At 41.7% G+C, this 14,066-nt stretch overlaps 1 long non-coding RNA gene across 1 annotated transcript in view; it reads left to right on the top strand.

Moving 5' to 3' along the window:
• The window catches only part of LOC140534124 (uncharacterized), a 94,718-nt gene that overhangs the window by 54,755 nt on the left and 25,897 nt on the right, over window positions 1–14,066 (top strand). The window contains exons 2-4 of the long non-coding RNA XR_011977165.1: window positions 669–842; window positions 7,076–7,207; window positions 8,255–8,404. This is a non-coding gene — a long non-coding RNA (uncharacterized lncRNA). The remainder of the gene's footprint in view (window positions 1–668; window positions 843–7,075; window positions 7,208–8,254; window positions 8,405–14,066) is intronic.

Genomic DNA, 14,066 nt, shown 5'->3' with positions numbered 1-14,066 from the left:
AATGTCCAAAGGTTACTTTCTTAATAATATTTTCCCAATTACACATAAAAACAATTTTTTAACATCCATTTTCTCTCCCCTCCTTTCCCGTCTCCCTAAGACAGGCATTTGATATAGGTTATACGTATGCAATCATGCAAATCATATTTCTATATTAGTCATGTTGTGAAAGAAAAAACGCACAAAGAAAAACCGTGAGAAAAATCAGATGAAAAGTAGTATGCTTTGATTTTCATTCAGACTCTATCAGTTCTTTTTCTAGTGGAGGACAGCATTTTTCATAAGTCCTTCAGAACTGTCTTGGATCCATGTATTGCTGAGAATAGTTAAGTTGTTCACAGTTGATCATCCTACAATATTGTTGTTAGTTCCAAAGGCTCCTTTCTAAAGCTCTTAAATTGTAGAGGTGCCTATGTGCATGTGTAGAGGAAATTCCCATTTTAATACCCTGATGAAAGCACAAATCCTATTAAAAATAAACAAAACCCCACAAGATTTTACTGTCTACCTCACAGAGGGATTGCTGAAAGGAAAACTCTTCATAAACCATAAAGCTCTATGAAGTGTCAGTTACCTCTAGATACCCTCCTACATGCACACACATTCTTAAGTTCTTTCCAGTCACTTTTACACTCCCAGGTCACTTATAAAGCTCTGTTTCATTGCAGGTCCTGCCCCACATGGTCTTGGGACCCTCATTCTCCATCCTGCAGAGCTGAGGTGCCAGCTTCAAAGGACTGCCATTGCCTCCTTCTTCAGGAAATCCTGTTTTGTTAAGAATTCCAGTTAACCCCAAATAGCCTCAGAGGAGATCCCACTTCTGTCCTACGCTAGGGATCCAGGCAAGTCAAGTCACATTAATAAGCATTATTAATCTCCTGCCATATGCCAGGCATCCTGCTAAACACTAGGGATACAAAGAAAGGCAAAAACAGCCCTTGTCTCTCAAACAGCTCATAGTATAATGGGGAACATAACATGCAAACGACTATCTACAAACAGGATATGTATGGAATGGACTGGAAAGGGAAGGCACTAGCATTAATAAGGGAGTCAGGGAAAGGTTTCTTGCAGAAGATAGGATTTTGGTTGAGATTTGAAGAAAGTCAGGGAAACCAGAAGGCAAAGATGAGGGAGGGGAGAATTCTAGGCATGAAGCAGCCAATGAAAATTCCCAGAATGGGGAAATGGAATGTCCTGTTTAAGGACAGCAAGGAAGTCAGTGGCACTGAACTGGAAAGTACTCAGAGGGGAGAGGTAAATCCATCTCCCTTCTAAATTAATAGTGGGAATTAGAGGTCAGGTACTTTTCAGTCCTCTGAGCTTTTATCCCTAGCTGGACATGGATCACCTCCTCCCCCCACCCCCCAGCCATTGTTGCTTGTTCTTTGCTCCCTAATGTATTGATTTTTATCTAACTCTTTGCTGGACATAGGGGGTGCCAGGAGGAGAGAAAATGGGAAAGAGAGATCCTAGAGGTGACATAAGGTAGATGGGTTATCCAGGAAACAGTGTAGTTATGAAGTTGAATCACTGTTGAGCACTTGGTTTCTCTCCCTGAATCCTGGCTCCCAGGATGGTGTAGTGGAAAGTACAGGATTTTGAGTCATAGAATATGGCTTTGGGGTAAGTCATTTCGTTTCTCTGGGCCCCCATTTCTTCATCTGTAAAATGGGGAGGTTGAACTAGATAATAACTAAACATGTTAACCTCTCTCAATGTTTTGATCCTAAGTCTTTCCCATACACTAAACAGCATGGGCTGGTAGAAGTGAGACTCTGATGGAGGAAGGGAGGATGTAGGAGGGAGGTGGAAGGGCACTTAGGAGAGAGAAACCATAGGGAGTGACCACAGTGAAAATGACATACAAACAGCTTGCAAATAAGTGTCCAGTCTTTTGCATGAGCAGCATCCTCGTATCAGCTGCAAGCTGGGAAGGTTTACATTGAGGCTTTTTTTCTCAACTTCCCCTGGGTACAGGCACTGCCCCCTTATTGTAGGACTAGTTATCTAAATTTCCAGTTACTGGTACAGCATAGGAGATAGCCTAAGCATGCCGTTTAGTTATGATATCAAATACTGTTGTTTTACATATTCATCTTGTCCCTTCCAAAGAGGCTGTAATCTGCTTCTTCAAACTGTATTGTCTACATTCAGACCTAGGTTGACATCTCACCCTTGCCACTTACTAGTTTTGTGACCTTGGACAACTTTTTTCAGCCCTTTGGGCCTCAGTTTCTCTGCCTGTAAAATATGAGTGAAAATACTGATACTCTCCAGACCTTACAGGATTTTTGTGAGGACAGCATTCTGCAAACCTTAAAGAATTACAGAATAAGTATTTGTTGGTTCACTTATCCATTATCCATTCATTCAGGCAATAGACATTTACTGAGAACTTGCTATGCACAGTGGATACAAAGATGAATCAACAGATGCATCTGTCCTCCCCAAGAGCTCACAGTATAATTGAGGAGACCAGGAATATAAACAGATATTTAATATATAAGGTGTTATTATAACTATAGCAAGCACTTAGTACATAATTTAATAATTTATGTGACACTTGAATGCTTCACAAAGTATTTTCCCCACATGCTTTTTCTGAGGCCACTAGTGAATATATTATTAATCCCCACTTTGCAGATGAGAAAACTGAAGCTCAGAGAGTTAAATTGAATCACCCAAGGTTACACAGCTAGTAAACATTAATGTCCAGGGTCAAAACCCATTTCTTGACTCCTGGCCCAGGACTCATCACTCTGCCATCCTGAAGAGGGCGAATGGACTTTTTTGATTGGCCCAATCCAGGAAGGCTTTGTGGAAGTGGTACGATCTAAGTTGACTGGCCACAAGTCCTCTCCCACAAGAACTATCACTTACTCAAAGTATCCAGTCATATAAAGCAGATTCAGCCTCAAGCTGAGTCTAGCACAGTACCCAGTGTCTTAACAGAGGGCTCTGGACGTGGCAGACTTAAAAAAATGTATATTGATTTAATTGATTTGAATATGAGAGAGTTTATAATGGCTCTCCTCTTCCAAGGAAATCAACCGCTTGCTTTTTGTTAGCCCCTTACCTTTCACCACAAAGAAGTCCTGAGCCTAGGGTTACAGTAAAGTACCAACTGTTCACCAATGTGGACAGATTGAGAGTAGACTCTTCTTCCTTCATTCCTGGTAGAAAGTACCTTGCAATGTAAGGAATGCTGAGTTCCCTTTTCCTAGTGCGTGTTAAGTAGACATCTTAAACTCAGTATGTCCAGAATAGAATTTAGTATCTTTTCCCCTACCAGGACGAGGAACCTGTGGCCTCCAGGCCACATGTAGCCTTCTAGGCCCTTGGGTGCGGCCTTTTGACTGAGTCCAAGTTTTACAGAACAAATCCTTTAATTAAAGGGGATTTATTCTGTGAAGTTTGGATTCAAAGGCCACCCTTGAGGACCCAGAAGGCCACATGTGGCCTCAAGGCTGCAGGTTCCCCACCCTTGCTAAACTCCTTCCCTGCTGTTTTCACTGTTGAGAACAACACCATCTTCCCAGTCCTTCAGGCTGGCATATCCACTCTGTTGCCAGTGCCTATGGGTTTCATTTTTTGGGGCATCTCTTCCATATGAATACACCAACTTCTCTCCACTGACCTTGCTACTACTTTAGTGCAGGCCCTCCATTACCTCATGCCTGAACTATTTCAATAGCCTGCTGGAGGGTCTGCCTGCCTCACCGAACTCTAGTCTCCTTTCAGCCACTAAAGCGACTGTACTAAAGCTCAAGATGTCAACCCTTTATTCAGTAAACTCCAGGGACTACCTGTTGCTTCCAGGAGCACACACAAAATGCTCTGTTTGGCATTCAGAGTTCTTTGTAACTTCCCCCCTCACCCCCTTCCCACTACTTTTCCAGTTGTCTTACACCTTACTCCCCAACATGTACTCTTTGATCCAGTGATACTGGTTTTCTGGCTGTTCTGCCAAACAAGAAACTCCGTATGTCTGCTCTGGGAATTTCCCTTAGCTCTGTCTGCCTACCTCCTTGGCTTCCTTTAAGTACCAACTAAAATCCTCCCTTCTACAGGAAGATAGATTACTTCCTCAATCCCTTTTAATTCCAGTGCCTTCCTTCTTTTAATTATTTCCCATTTATTCTCTGGTTTACCTTGTATCTATTTGTTTGCATGCTGTCTCCCCCTCGAGTCCAGGCTCTGTGTTTTGCCCCGTTTTGTATTCCCAGCACTTAGCGCAGTGCCCATCATGTAGTAAGTGCTTGATAAATGTTGACTGAGTGATTGAATTAGAGTTTGTTCAAATGGTAAAAAGAAAACCTCACAGGTCATCTCATTCAAGCTGCTGATTTTAAAAAGTTAAATTAATTTTTATTCTGAACTTAAACATTAAAAAAAGGGTTCCATCTACACAGAACACAAAAACAAGGATTACTGATTAAATTGAAAGTCTCTATTTTATAATATTGACTTAAAAAGAAGGCATATAAGGGATTCCACTTCATATTTTTATAGCTGTCCTGTCTGCCTGGGCTTCCTTCTGTTTTCTTCTGCACATTTAAAAAAAATCTTTCAATGGCTGTCTTTTTTTGGGCATCATTATTGCTGCTCCCTTAAATCTTCTATCCCCAAGAAAAAACCAAGAGAGATTTAGGGGAAAAAAGCCCCCAAACAAACTTGTAACAAAAGTGTCTAGTCAAATTAACAAACTCACAAGATGGCTCTGGCCAAAAATGTATGTCTCCAAATGAATGTTGAAAACTAAAAATAAATAAATTTTAAAAAATGTATGTCTCCTTCTCTATCCTGGATCTATCACTTTGCCATCCAGAGGTGGGTGATATGCTTCAGCATGCTTAAACCCTGTTCTCTTGGGACTGCTCACTTGGCTTTGCATCACTTTATACTACACAGGATTCTCTGAACTTGCCTCCTTTGTCATTTCCTACATCTTAGTAATATTCCATTGCATTCACATATCACAGTTTGTCAAGTCATCCCCCCCACATTGATGAGCACCCTCTTTGATGCTGGTTCTTTTTTTCTTTCCTTCCTTCTTCCCCCCCTCCCTTTTTTTCCTTCTTTCCTTCCTCTTCCTTCTTTCCTTATTTCTTCCTTTCTTTCTCTTTCTTTCTTCTTTCCTTTCCTTCCTTCCTTCCCTCCCTCCTTCCCTTCTTTCTTTCTTTCTTTCTTTCTTTCTTTCTTTCTTTCTTTCTTTCTTTCTTTCTTTCTTTCTTTCTTTCTTTCTTTCTTTCTTTCTTTCTTTCTTTCTTTCCTTCCTTCCTTCCTTCCTTCCTTCCTTCCTTCCTTCCTTCCTTCCTTCCTTCCTTCCTTCCTTCCTTCCTTCCTTCTTTCCTTCCTTCCTTTCTATTTCAATCCCCCTCCCCCCTTCAGGATCGGGGAATTTGCCACTATTCTCTCCTTGGTGTTATTGTCTCTCTTAAGTACCCCTCTGTTCCCTTCAAGGCCTTCATTTTACAGATGAAGAAACTGAGGCATAGAGACTTACCATAGGTCACGCAGGTACATCTGAGATTTAGAACCTGGATCTCCTATATTACTAGGACTGTGTTCCTTCCACTGTATTGCACTGACTGGTTTTGGGGGCAATTTGAGGGAGTGTTCACATGAGAACCACTCATATGAAAGAAACCAAATACTGAGCAGGGCCATGTTTGCAAAATTTAGGAGAATTGCATTCTTTGTATCCAATCAACTACCACTGAGCTCTGACATCTATGATCCTGATAGTTTTTTTGACTCTGACCTAACAGGCTCTGTTAAAAAGAATACTGTGCCCATTCCAAGGGGTAGCTAGGTAGGGCAGTAGATAGAGTGCAGGAGCTGGAGTCAGGAAGACCACAGTTCAGATTTGACTTTAGACACTTACTAGCTATGTGACCCTGAGCAAGTCACTTAACCATGTTTACCTTAGTTTCCTCATCTTTCAAATGAGAAGGTAATGGCAAATCACTCCAGTATCTGCTAAGAAAATTGTAAAAAGAGATCACAGTGAGTCAGACATGACTGAAATGACTAAACAATGACAGTAACATGCCCATTGCTTCCCCCTGGGCCTTCTTCTCTGAAGGCTACTTGAAATTCTTGCTAGGTGGGATAGGCCAAAGGGGAGAGAGCCAGACAAGCCAGACCTTATCTCTGCTGTCTGCATTCCTGACTTGCTGCAGCAGCAGCAGAGGCAGATGCCATTCCAACCTTTCTACAGACTCATCCCACCTTTCATCTCTGAAAATTAAGTTCCTAAGTTCCTGTTCAGTTCAGGCTCACTCTCACCTTTGGGAGAGTTTGGAGGAAGTCAGAGAGGATATGGACCTTGAGTCTTGGCAGCAGAAATGGATCTATCTTGGGGCAGAAATTCTAGATGCACCCCGTCAAAAGAGGACTGGGCACAGAGACATGTGTTTAACACTATTTTTTCAGGAAGGCTGGATATATTCACCCTCCCAGGGAAGATGGACACAAAATTATTTAAATCCTCAAAAGGGGCCAAGCATAGATTCTCTGAGGGAGAATGGACAAATAAACTCCTTCAGAAGGATTGACACAGACTCCCCTCCTCAGATACATAGACCAGCCCAGAGAGGTCCAGATAGGCAGGCCCTCCCCACTAAGAGGAGTCAAACAGGAAATACTCCAAGAGTTAATTACATAGACCTTTCCACCACAACCTGTCAAACAGACTCCTTCTAGTGGGACCCTAACACACAAATACTTCCAGAGAATTTGAATACACAGAAATTTTCAGTTATAGGACACACGGCTACTGTCTAACACACAAAGAAGCCTGGACATACTGATACTTTAAGTGGAACATGGGATAGAACACTGAGCCTGGAACTAGGAAGACCTGAATTCAAATTTGTCACTTATTACCTGTGTGATCACCTAACTTCTGTCTGTCTCAGTTTCCTCAACTGTAAAATAGGGACAACACCCACATCACAGGGTTGTTGTGAGAATCAAGTGAAGTATCGTTTGTAAAGTGCTTAACACAATTTCTGGCACTTAGTAGGCACTTAATAAATGCTTATTCCCTTCTCTCTTCCTTACCAAGATGCTCAGACACATGGATATCCCATAGAAGGGCTACATACAGACTTCACAGAGGCTGTACCGTGAGACCAAGGCTAGGATCCTGAAGCAGGGCAGCTGAAAAAGATAGCTTTCCTAAATTCCCAGATTCCAGGTGAGAGGGGCCAAGTCTGTTTACTGTCTCAGAGGTGACCCTGATAAGGGGCAGGCTTTCATGGAACTTGGGACTTTTCCCAGACCCATTTTTTTTTCCAGTTCCTCCATGAGACCTCATTCCTAAAGGCCAAGGTAAAAGTCAGAGGGTATCTAACTCTTACTCTGGATGCCAAGATGGGAGGAGGGGAAGGGAATTATGAAGGATTAGGGGATTTAAGGCATTGGATTTCATAAATTTCTCCCTTAACCCATTATTATTGCCTAGAGGTCCTATGCATTTGTAAGGTGGTTGGGAAGGATTCATTCGGATTAGATTCTAGGATGGAATTTATTAAAGAGGATTCAGCATACAGAGGGAGGGGGAATGTAGTGGCTAGTTGGGAAGGTTTGGAGAAAGGTATTGCCTGCTAGGAGGCAGAAGGACAGAGGAGACTACGTTTTTAGCCCCCTCCTAGTGCACCATCCTGTATGAGTCAGCCACCAGGTTCTTAATCTGCTGGATTTTGGTTTGAATATCATGCTTTTTTTATTTTTGGTTACAACTGAGATGCTCAGGTGTCCATGGGTCAGGATAAAAAGGAACACCTCTTGGTGGAAGGAAGCCCAGAGCTGGGGTTGGGGGGGCATAGAGGTATAGAGGAAGGAGAGAAGGATAAGGGGATAAAAGTCTGGTGGGAAGGTAGAGGGGAACCTGAGAAGTAGGGCAGGAGAGCTAGGTGAGGCTGGGAAGATGTCTATGTGAGGTTAAAGGAGGAAATGAGTTTTTATTTTGTTTTCAGGTTGAGTAGCCTAAAGGCAGAGAAAATGGAAAGAAAGGAACATTGTAGACAGCGCATAGAAGAGAGCAGATGGAAGTTCAGAAGCAGGGCAGGCTTAGTCCTGCTGTGTTAAATTGAATACATAAGTAGACAGCCTTTTAATCACGGGGCTGGGATGGAAGTCTATAGGATGGGGCACCCATCACCAACAGGTTCTAATCCATGGACCTTCAGGAGCTTTAATCACTCCAAGAAGAGGCATTTCCTTTCTCTATCTTGTCTTGAAGGAAAGGGAGAGCAGAAATCTTGTGAAGAATGGGAGGTGGGCAATGTGCTGAGAAGAGAATGTGACCATTCTGTGTCAATGAATGAGATAAATGGTAACCTTGATGTGCTGTTGACCAAGCTGCCACTGAGAGCCCGCCTCCTCCAGAATTGTACGTAAGGTGAAACAGATGGAGAAATAGACAGAGATGGAGACACAGAGAGAGACAGGGAGAGAGTGAAAGAGACGAGGAGAGATGGAGACAAAGAAAAGGGGGAATGAGAGGGAGAGACAGAGAGAAAAATAAAGGAAGGAGGGTGGAGGGAGGGAGAGAGAGAGAGAGAGAGAGAGAGAGAGAGAGAGAGAGAGAGAGAGAGAGAGAGAGAGAGAAACATAGAGAGAGAGAGAGAAAGAGAGGGAAGGAGGGAGAGAGAGAGAGGGAGAGAGAAACTTCTGAACCTCTGGAATTGAATGCTGATGCTCTGGTGGTTAACTGCCATAGCAGTTGCCATGATCGCAGATAACATGCAGAATCACCTGAATACATTGCTGAAAAGCCTCTATCTGTCCTGTCCTGCTGGGAACTATTTGTGGTAAAACTTCCTTCTCTCCTCTCCCCTCAGGGGAGAGTATGTATTTTTTCCTAAACTAATTTATCTGATTTCACATGGCTGTTCACCTAGTCTCTAGATTCATTATTAAGAAAAAAACTGGAGTTAATCTAGTTGTTCTGTATTGTTTCATTTGTTTAAGAGAAGTTGAGAGGGAGGCCAGCTAAAAGGAGTAGTTAGTTTTCCTCTTCAACTAAACAAATGTCGTACCCATTATTACACACACACACACACACACACACACACACACACACACATTCTTTAAAAAGTTGTAAGTAATAGATCTTTGAGTTTCATCTACTCTCCTTTACAAATGGAAATATTCATTTTTGTCAAGTTCATAATAAGAGAAAAGAAAGGAGACATGATTGGGAAGCTGATGAAAGGAGTGTTTGGAGACAAGATGGAATCTGATGGTAATTAGATAGCTTGGGAAGAAAGGAAGAGCTGGGATTGGGGAGGTGTAGGATGCCATGCAGACCATTCTGAGTTTGAGTCACTGAATCAAGGGAGTTTCCCATTAGCTACTCAAGCTGGCAATGGCTTGTAACTCCTTCCCGAGCCTCAGGTAATCCCCCTAGGACTCTGGTTTACTGCCTAGCCCTCCAACTGGTATTAAGAGAGGGATGAGACCTGACATTCGCTGCTCCTTAAGAGACCTCTTTGAATTGTTTTGTCAGAATGGTATTTTTTTTCTGGGGGTGGTGGGGTGGTGGTGGATTATTCTGTACACATAAAGGAAAAGGTAAGGTTGCAGAAATAGGGGGAAAGGAGGAGACCTAGGCTGAACTTTTGGCTTCCCTTCTGAGCTGGGGGATGAGCAGAAACTGAGATGGAATGGGAATGTTAGCAGTTTTCTGGAGCAAGGAGACATTGCTCCCTAACAGCAGCATGATTGCATCCCTCACCCTAATCTTTGACCCAGGAGGTTGTCCCATGCATCTGTCCTAGCCTTAGAATCAGAGATCCAGCTTCCTAATGGCAATATAACTGCATCCCTCACCTTCCCCTTCTCTGCCTTCCCCAGGAGACTGTCCCATCTATACATCTTGGCCTTAGAATCACAGAACCTCAGTATTGTAAGGGACCTCAGAAATTATCTAGTCCAATTTATACCTGAACAGGATATTTCAACAACAGGTCATTCAGCCTCTGCTTAAAGACCTCCATTGATGGGGAAAGCTTTCTGGAAGTCCCTTTTAGATATGGTCCTTTTCAGATCTTATACTAGGTCCTTCCCCTCTTCCTCATTTGCACCAAAAAGGGCTAATACAGTCTCTTCTAGAAAAGATACTGTATAAAGTAGTAGGTATCAGGAAAGGACAGCTGTTTATTTCCTGTACTATAAAAGAAATGTTTCAAACACAAAAGACTCAAAGGTATGTGTTACATATAGTTAAAATAAAAACTCTAATTCATCATCTCAATTATACTCTCCTGGGAAGCATAGGCTCCCAAGAGACTTATGGGAGTACTGAATAAATATTTCACGTTCCCTCAGGATCTGTACTTTCTTTTCTATCTTTTTTTTTTTTTATGGTGCCAATTTTAAGTAGATTTTATTCTCCAGGACAAGAATTGCATTTCTCCTTATTTATAGTACTGATAAAATGCAATGTTATTCCCTTCTCTCCCTCTGCTCATATTCAGGTATTCAGAATGCCCAGATTCACACAGTAGCTTAAATGTTACTTTTAAATGACTACTGCCTTGGCTCCAAATCTGAGTCCTTCCATCTTTGGAAAGCTGTGTGGAATGTTCTTTCTTCGGGTGTGTTTAGTGGACCTCTTCAATGGTGTGTCCAGAAGAAGCCCCTCCAGACGGGGCTGCTCCACCCCCGGGAGCTCATCAGGGGTGCTCCCTGCACTTTTCTCCATTATTTCTGCTGATGCTCAAGTTCTTCCTTCTCAGCAGTCTGGTTCTTATCCAGCCAGTTGATTATTTTGTTCCGTTTATCAAGGATCTTCTGTTTGTATTCATCACCTATTTTGCCTTGTGTTTTTCATCCTCTCCAGTAGCCTTCATGTTGAAAACATAAGTCCAGAGAATTCTTGGAATGCTTCTCATCCTCAGCCTTGTATTTCTCAGCCTTCTGGATCATATGCTCAATGTCTTCTTTGTTCAGATACCTTTATCATTGGTCATAGCGATCTTGTTCTCCTTGCCTGTGCTCTTATCCACAGCAGAAACATTGAGGATGCCATTGGCATCAATGTCAAATGTTACTTCAATCTGAAGAACACCCCTGGGTGCTGAGGGATTCCTGTGAGCTCAGACTTGCCAAGCAGGTTGTTATCTTTTGTTTTTGCTCTCTCACCTTCATAAACCTGAATAAGCACATTCAGCTGGTTGTCTGATTAGGTGCTAAAGGTCTGTGTCTGCTTGGTGGGGATGGTGGCATTATGTCTGATCAGAAGGGTCATAACTCCAGCAGTAGTTTCAATTCCAAGGGAAAGAGGAGGGACATCCAACAACGGCAAGTCCTGCACATTCTCAGTTTTGTCCTCAAAATGGCGGCCTGACCAGTTGTACTATTGGCAACAGCCTGATCAGGACTGATACTCTTGTTGAGTTCCTTGCCATTGAAGTAGTCTTGCAAAAATTTCTGATTTTGGAGCTGTGAGTGGAACCACCCACCAGGACAATGTCATGAATCTATGATTTATCTAGCTTGCCATCTCTTATGGTCTTTGCTACAGGGTTCAGTGTGCCATGGAAGAAACCAGCATTCAGCTCTTCTAAACAGGCTTGGGTAATTGGTGGATAGAAATCAGTACCTTCATAGAGGGAGTCAATCTAAGTATTGGCCTGGGTACTGGAAGAGGGAACACTTTGCATGTTCACAAGCGGTGGACAGACAATGAACAGCCCTCTTGTTTTTACTGATGTCCTTCTTATGCTTTCACTTGAACTCAGCAGTGAAATAGCACAAACATGCAGTTGTCAAAGTCCTCTGCATCCAAGTGGGTGTCCCCAACTGTGGATTTGACCTCAAAAAAGCCTTCTTTAATAGTAAGAATAGAAACATTGAAAGTACCTCCTCTAAGGTCAAAGATCAACACATTTCTCTTGGCACCAACCTTTTTGTCCAAGCCATAAGCAGTAGCAGTAACAGTTGGCTCATTGATGATTTGGAGCACATTAAGACCAGTGATGGTTCCAGCATCTTTGATGGCATGACATTGGGAATCATCGAATAGGCTGGTACTGTGACCACAGCATTTGTGACAGTCTTCCCAAGGTAAGCTTCAGTAATTTCTTTCATCTTGGTCAAGACCATAGAAGATACTTCTGGATAGAAACTTTTGGTCTCCTCTTTGTATTCCACTTGGACCTTAGGCCTGCCTCCACCATTCATTGCCAAGAAAGGCCAGTGTTTCACGTCTGACTATACAACTGCATCATCAAATCCGCAACCAATCAAATGTTTGGCATCAAAAACTATATTGGTGGGGTTCACTGCAACTTGATTCTTTGCTGCATCACTGATTAAATGTTCTGTGTCAGTGAAGGCAACAAAACTTGGAGTGGTCCTGTTTCCTTGGTCATTAGCCATGAGCTCCACTTCCCCATGTTGGAAGACTCCCACACAGGAATAAAAGCTGATCTTGGGATCAGTGCCAACTGTGGGTCCCTTCTACATGGTTGCTGGGGAGTCGTGGGTCATAGTTGACTACAGTGTAGTAAGAAAGGCTGCTGCTGCACTGAGTGGAGGATCTGTACTTTCTAAGCAGTGACTCCAAGTCTATATCTTTGGGCCATCCAGGGATGCACAATCCATCTTTTTAGCAGTAGTCATTTTCTCTGAAATGGGTGTGATTATAGGAAGCATCTCCTGATGGGCAACCAGCACTTCATTCAAGTAAGATGTAGCTCTGAAGCTTCTGATATAGATGTCAAAGCAGAAAAAATGTCTATCTCTCAGAGTTACTGTTCAATTATATATGCTCCAAGAAAGAAACACAAAGAAGAAAAAAGTCAAGGCCTTTGGTTCAGTCTTGGGCTCACTTAGGCAAGCACATGTTCTCCTTTCCATGTTCTTATAGTTACCATAGCTTTTGTTTGGAATGGGGAGAGAGGGAAATCTCCTCCTACCTTGGGAGAACAAGAACTGACATTATCTTTGTCCCAACAAAATGGTCACCTTGAAAGTGAGAGGAAAATATCACAAAGATTATACACTAGGCTGGATTTATATTAGGAATGTAGAACTGCTTCAATATTAGGAAAACTATAAGCATAATTGCCCTTCAATAACAAAAACAACAAAAACATGGTTATTTCAGGAAACACAGAAAAAATTTTTGACTAATTCCTGTTTTAAAAAAAAAAATAACCACTAGGAAACATAGGAATAAATGAAGCTTTCCTTAAATGATAAATAATACCTATCTAAAACCAAGAGCAAGTATGATCTGTAATGGAAATAAACTAGAAACTTTGTCAGTAAGATCAGAGGTGAAGCAAGGATATCCATTATCACCAATACTATTTAGTATCATACTGGAAATGCTAGCTATAGCAGTAAGACAAGAAAAGGAAATTGAAAGAATACACATAAGGCAAAGGGGAAGCAAAACTCTTACTTTTTGCAAATGATATGATGATTTACTTAGAGAACCCTAGAGAATCAACTAAAAACTAATCAAAACAATAATTTCAGCAAGGTTGCAGGACATAAAAAGAACCCATACAAATCAACATTTCTGTATACTAACAACAAAATCTAGTAGGAAGAGATAAAAAGAGAAATTCAATTTAAAATGAATAGATAGTACATAATATTTGAGAGTCTACCTGCCAAGGCATAGAAAGGAATTATATAAACATGATTACAAAGTACTGTTCACACAAATAAGGACAGGTCTAAATAACTGGAGAAATATTAATTGCTCAAGGGTAGGCCAAAACAATAAAAATAATAATACTAATTAATTTGCTTATTCAGTACTATACCAATCAAACTACCTAAGAATCACCTTATAAAGCTAGAAAATAAAATAACAAAATTCATCTGGAGAAATAAAAGATCAAGAATATCAAGGGAATCAGTGAAAAAAAAGAAAGGAAGAGGGCTTAGCAGGACCACTTCTCAGACTATGCTAGTGAACAGATTAGGTTCCCAATATATAGAAGCAAATGAATACAGTAATCTAGTGTTTGATAAGCCCAAAGATTTCATCTATTGGGGCAAGATGTCACTATTTGGCAAAAACTTCTGGG

The sequence above is a fragment of the Notamacropus eugenii genome, chromosome 3, assembly GCF_028372415.1.
Source record: "Notamacropus eugenii isolate mMacEug1 chromosome 3, mMacEug1.pri_v2, whole genome shotgun sequence".
Taxonomy (NCBI): Eukaryota; Metazoa; Chordata; class Mammalia; order Diprotodontia; family Macropodidae; genus Notamacropus; species Notamacropus eugenii.
The sequence above is the reverse complement of the archived record's forward strand: the minus strand, read 5'-3'. Positions and strand labels throughout refer to the sequence as shown.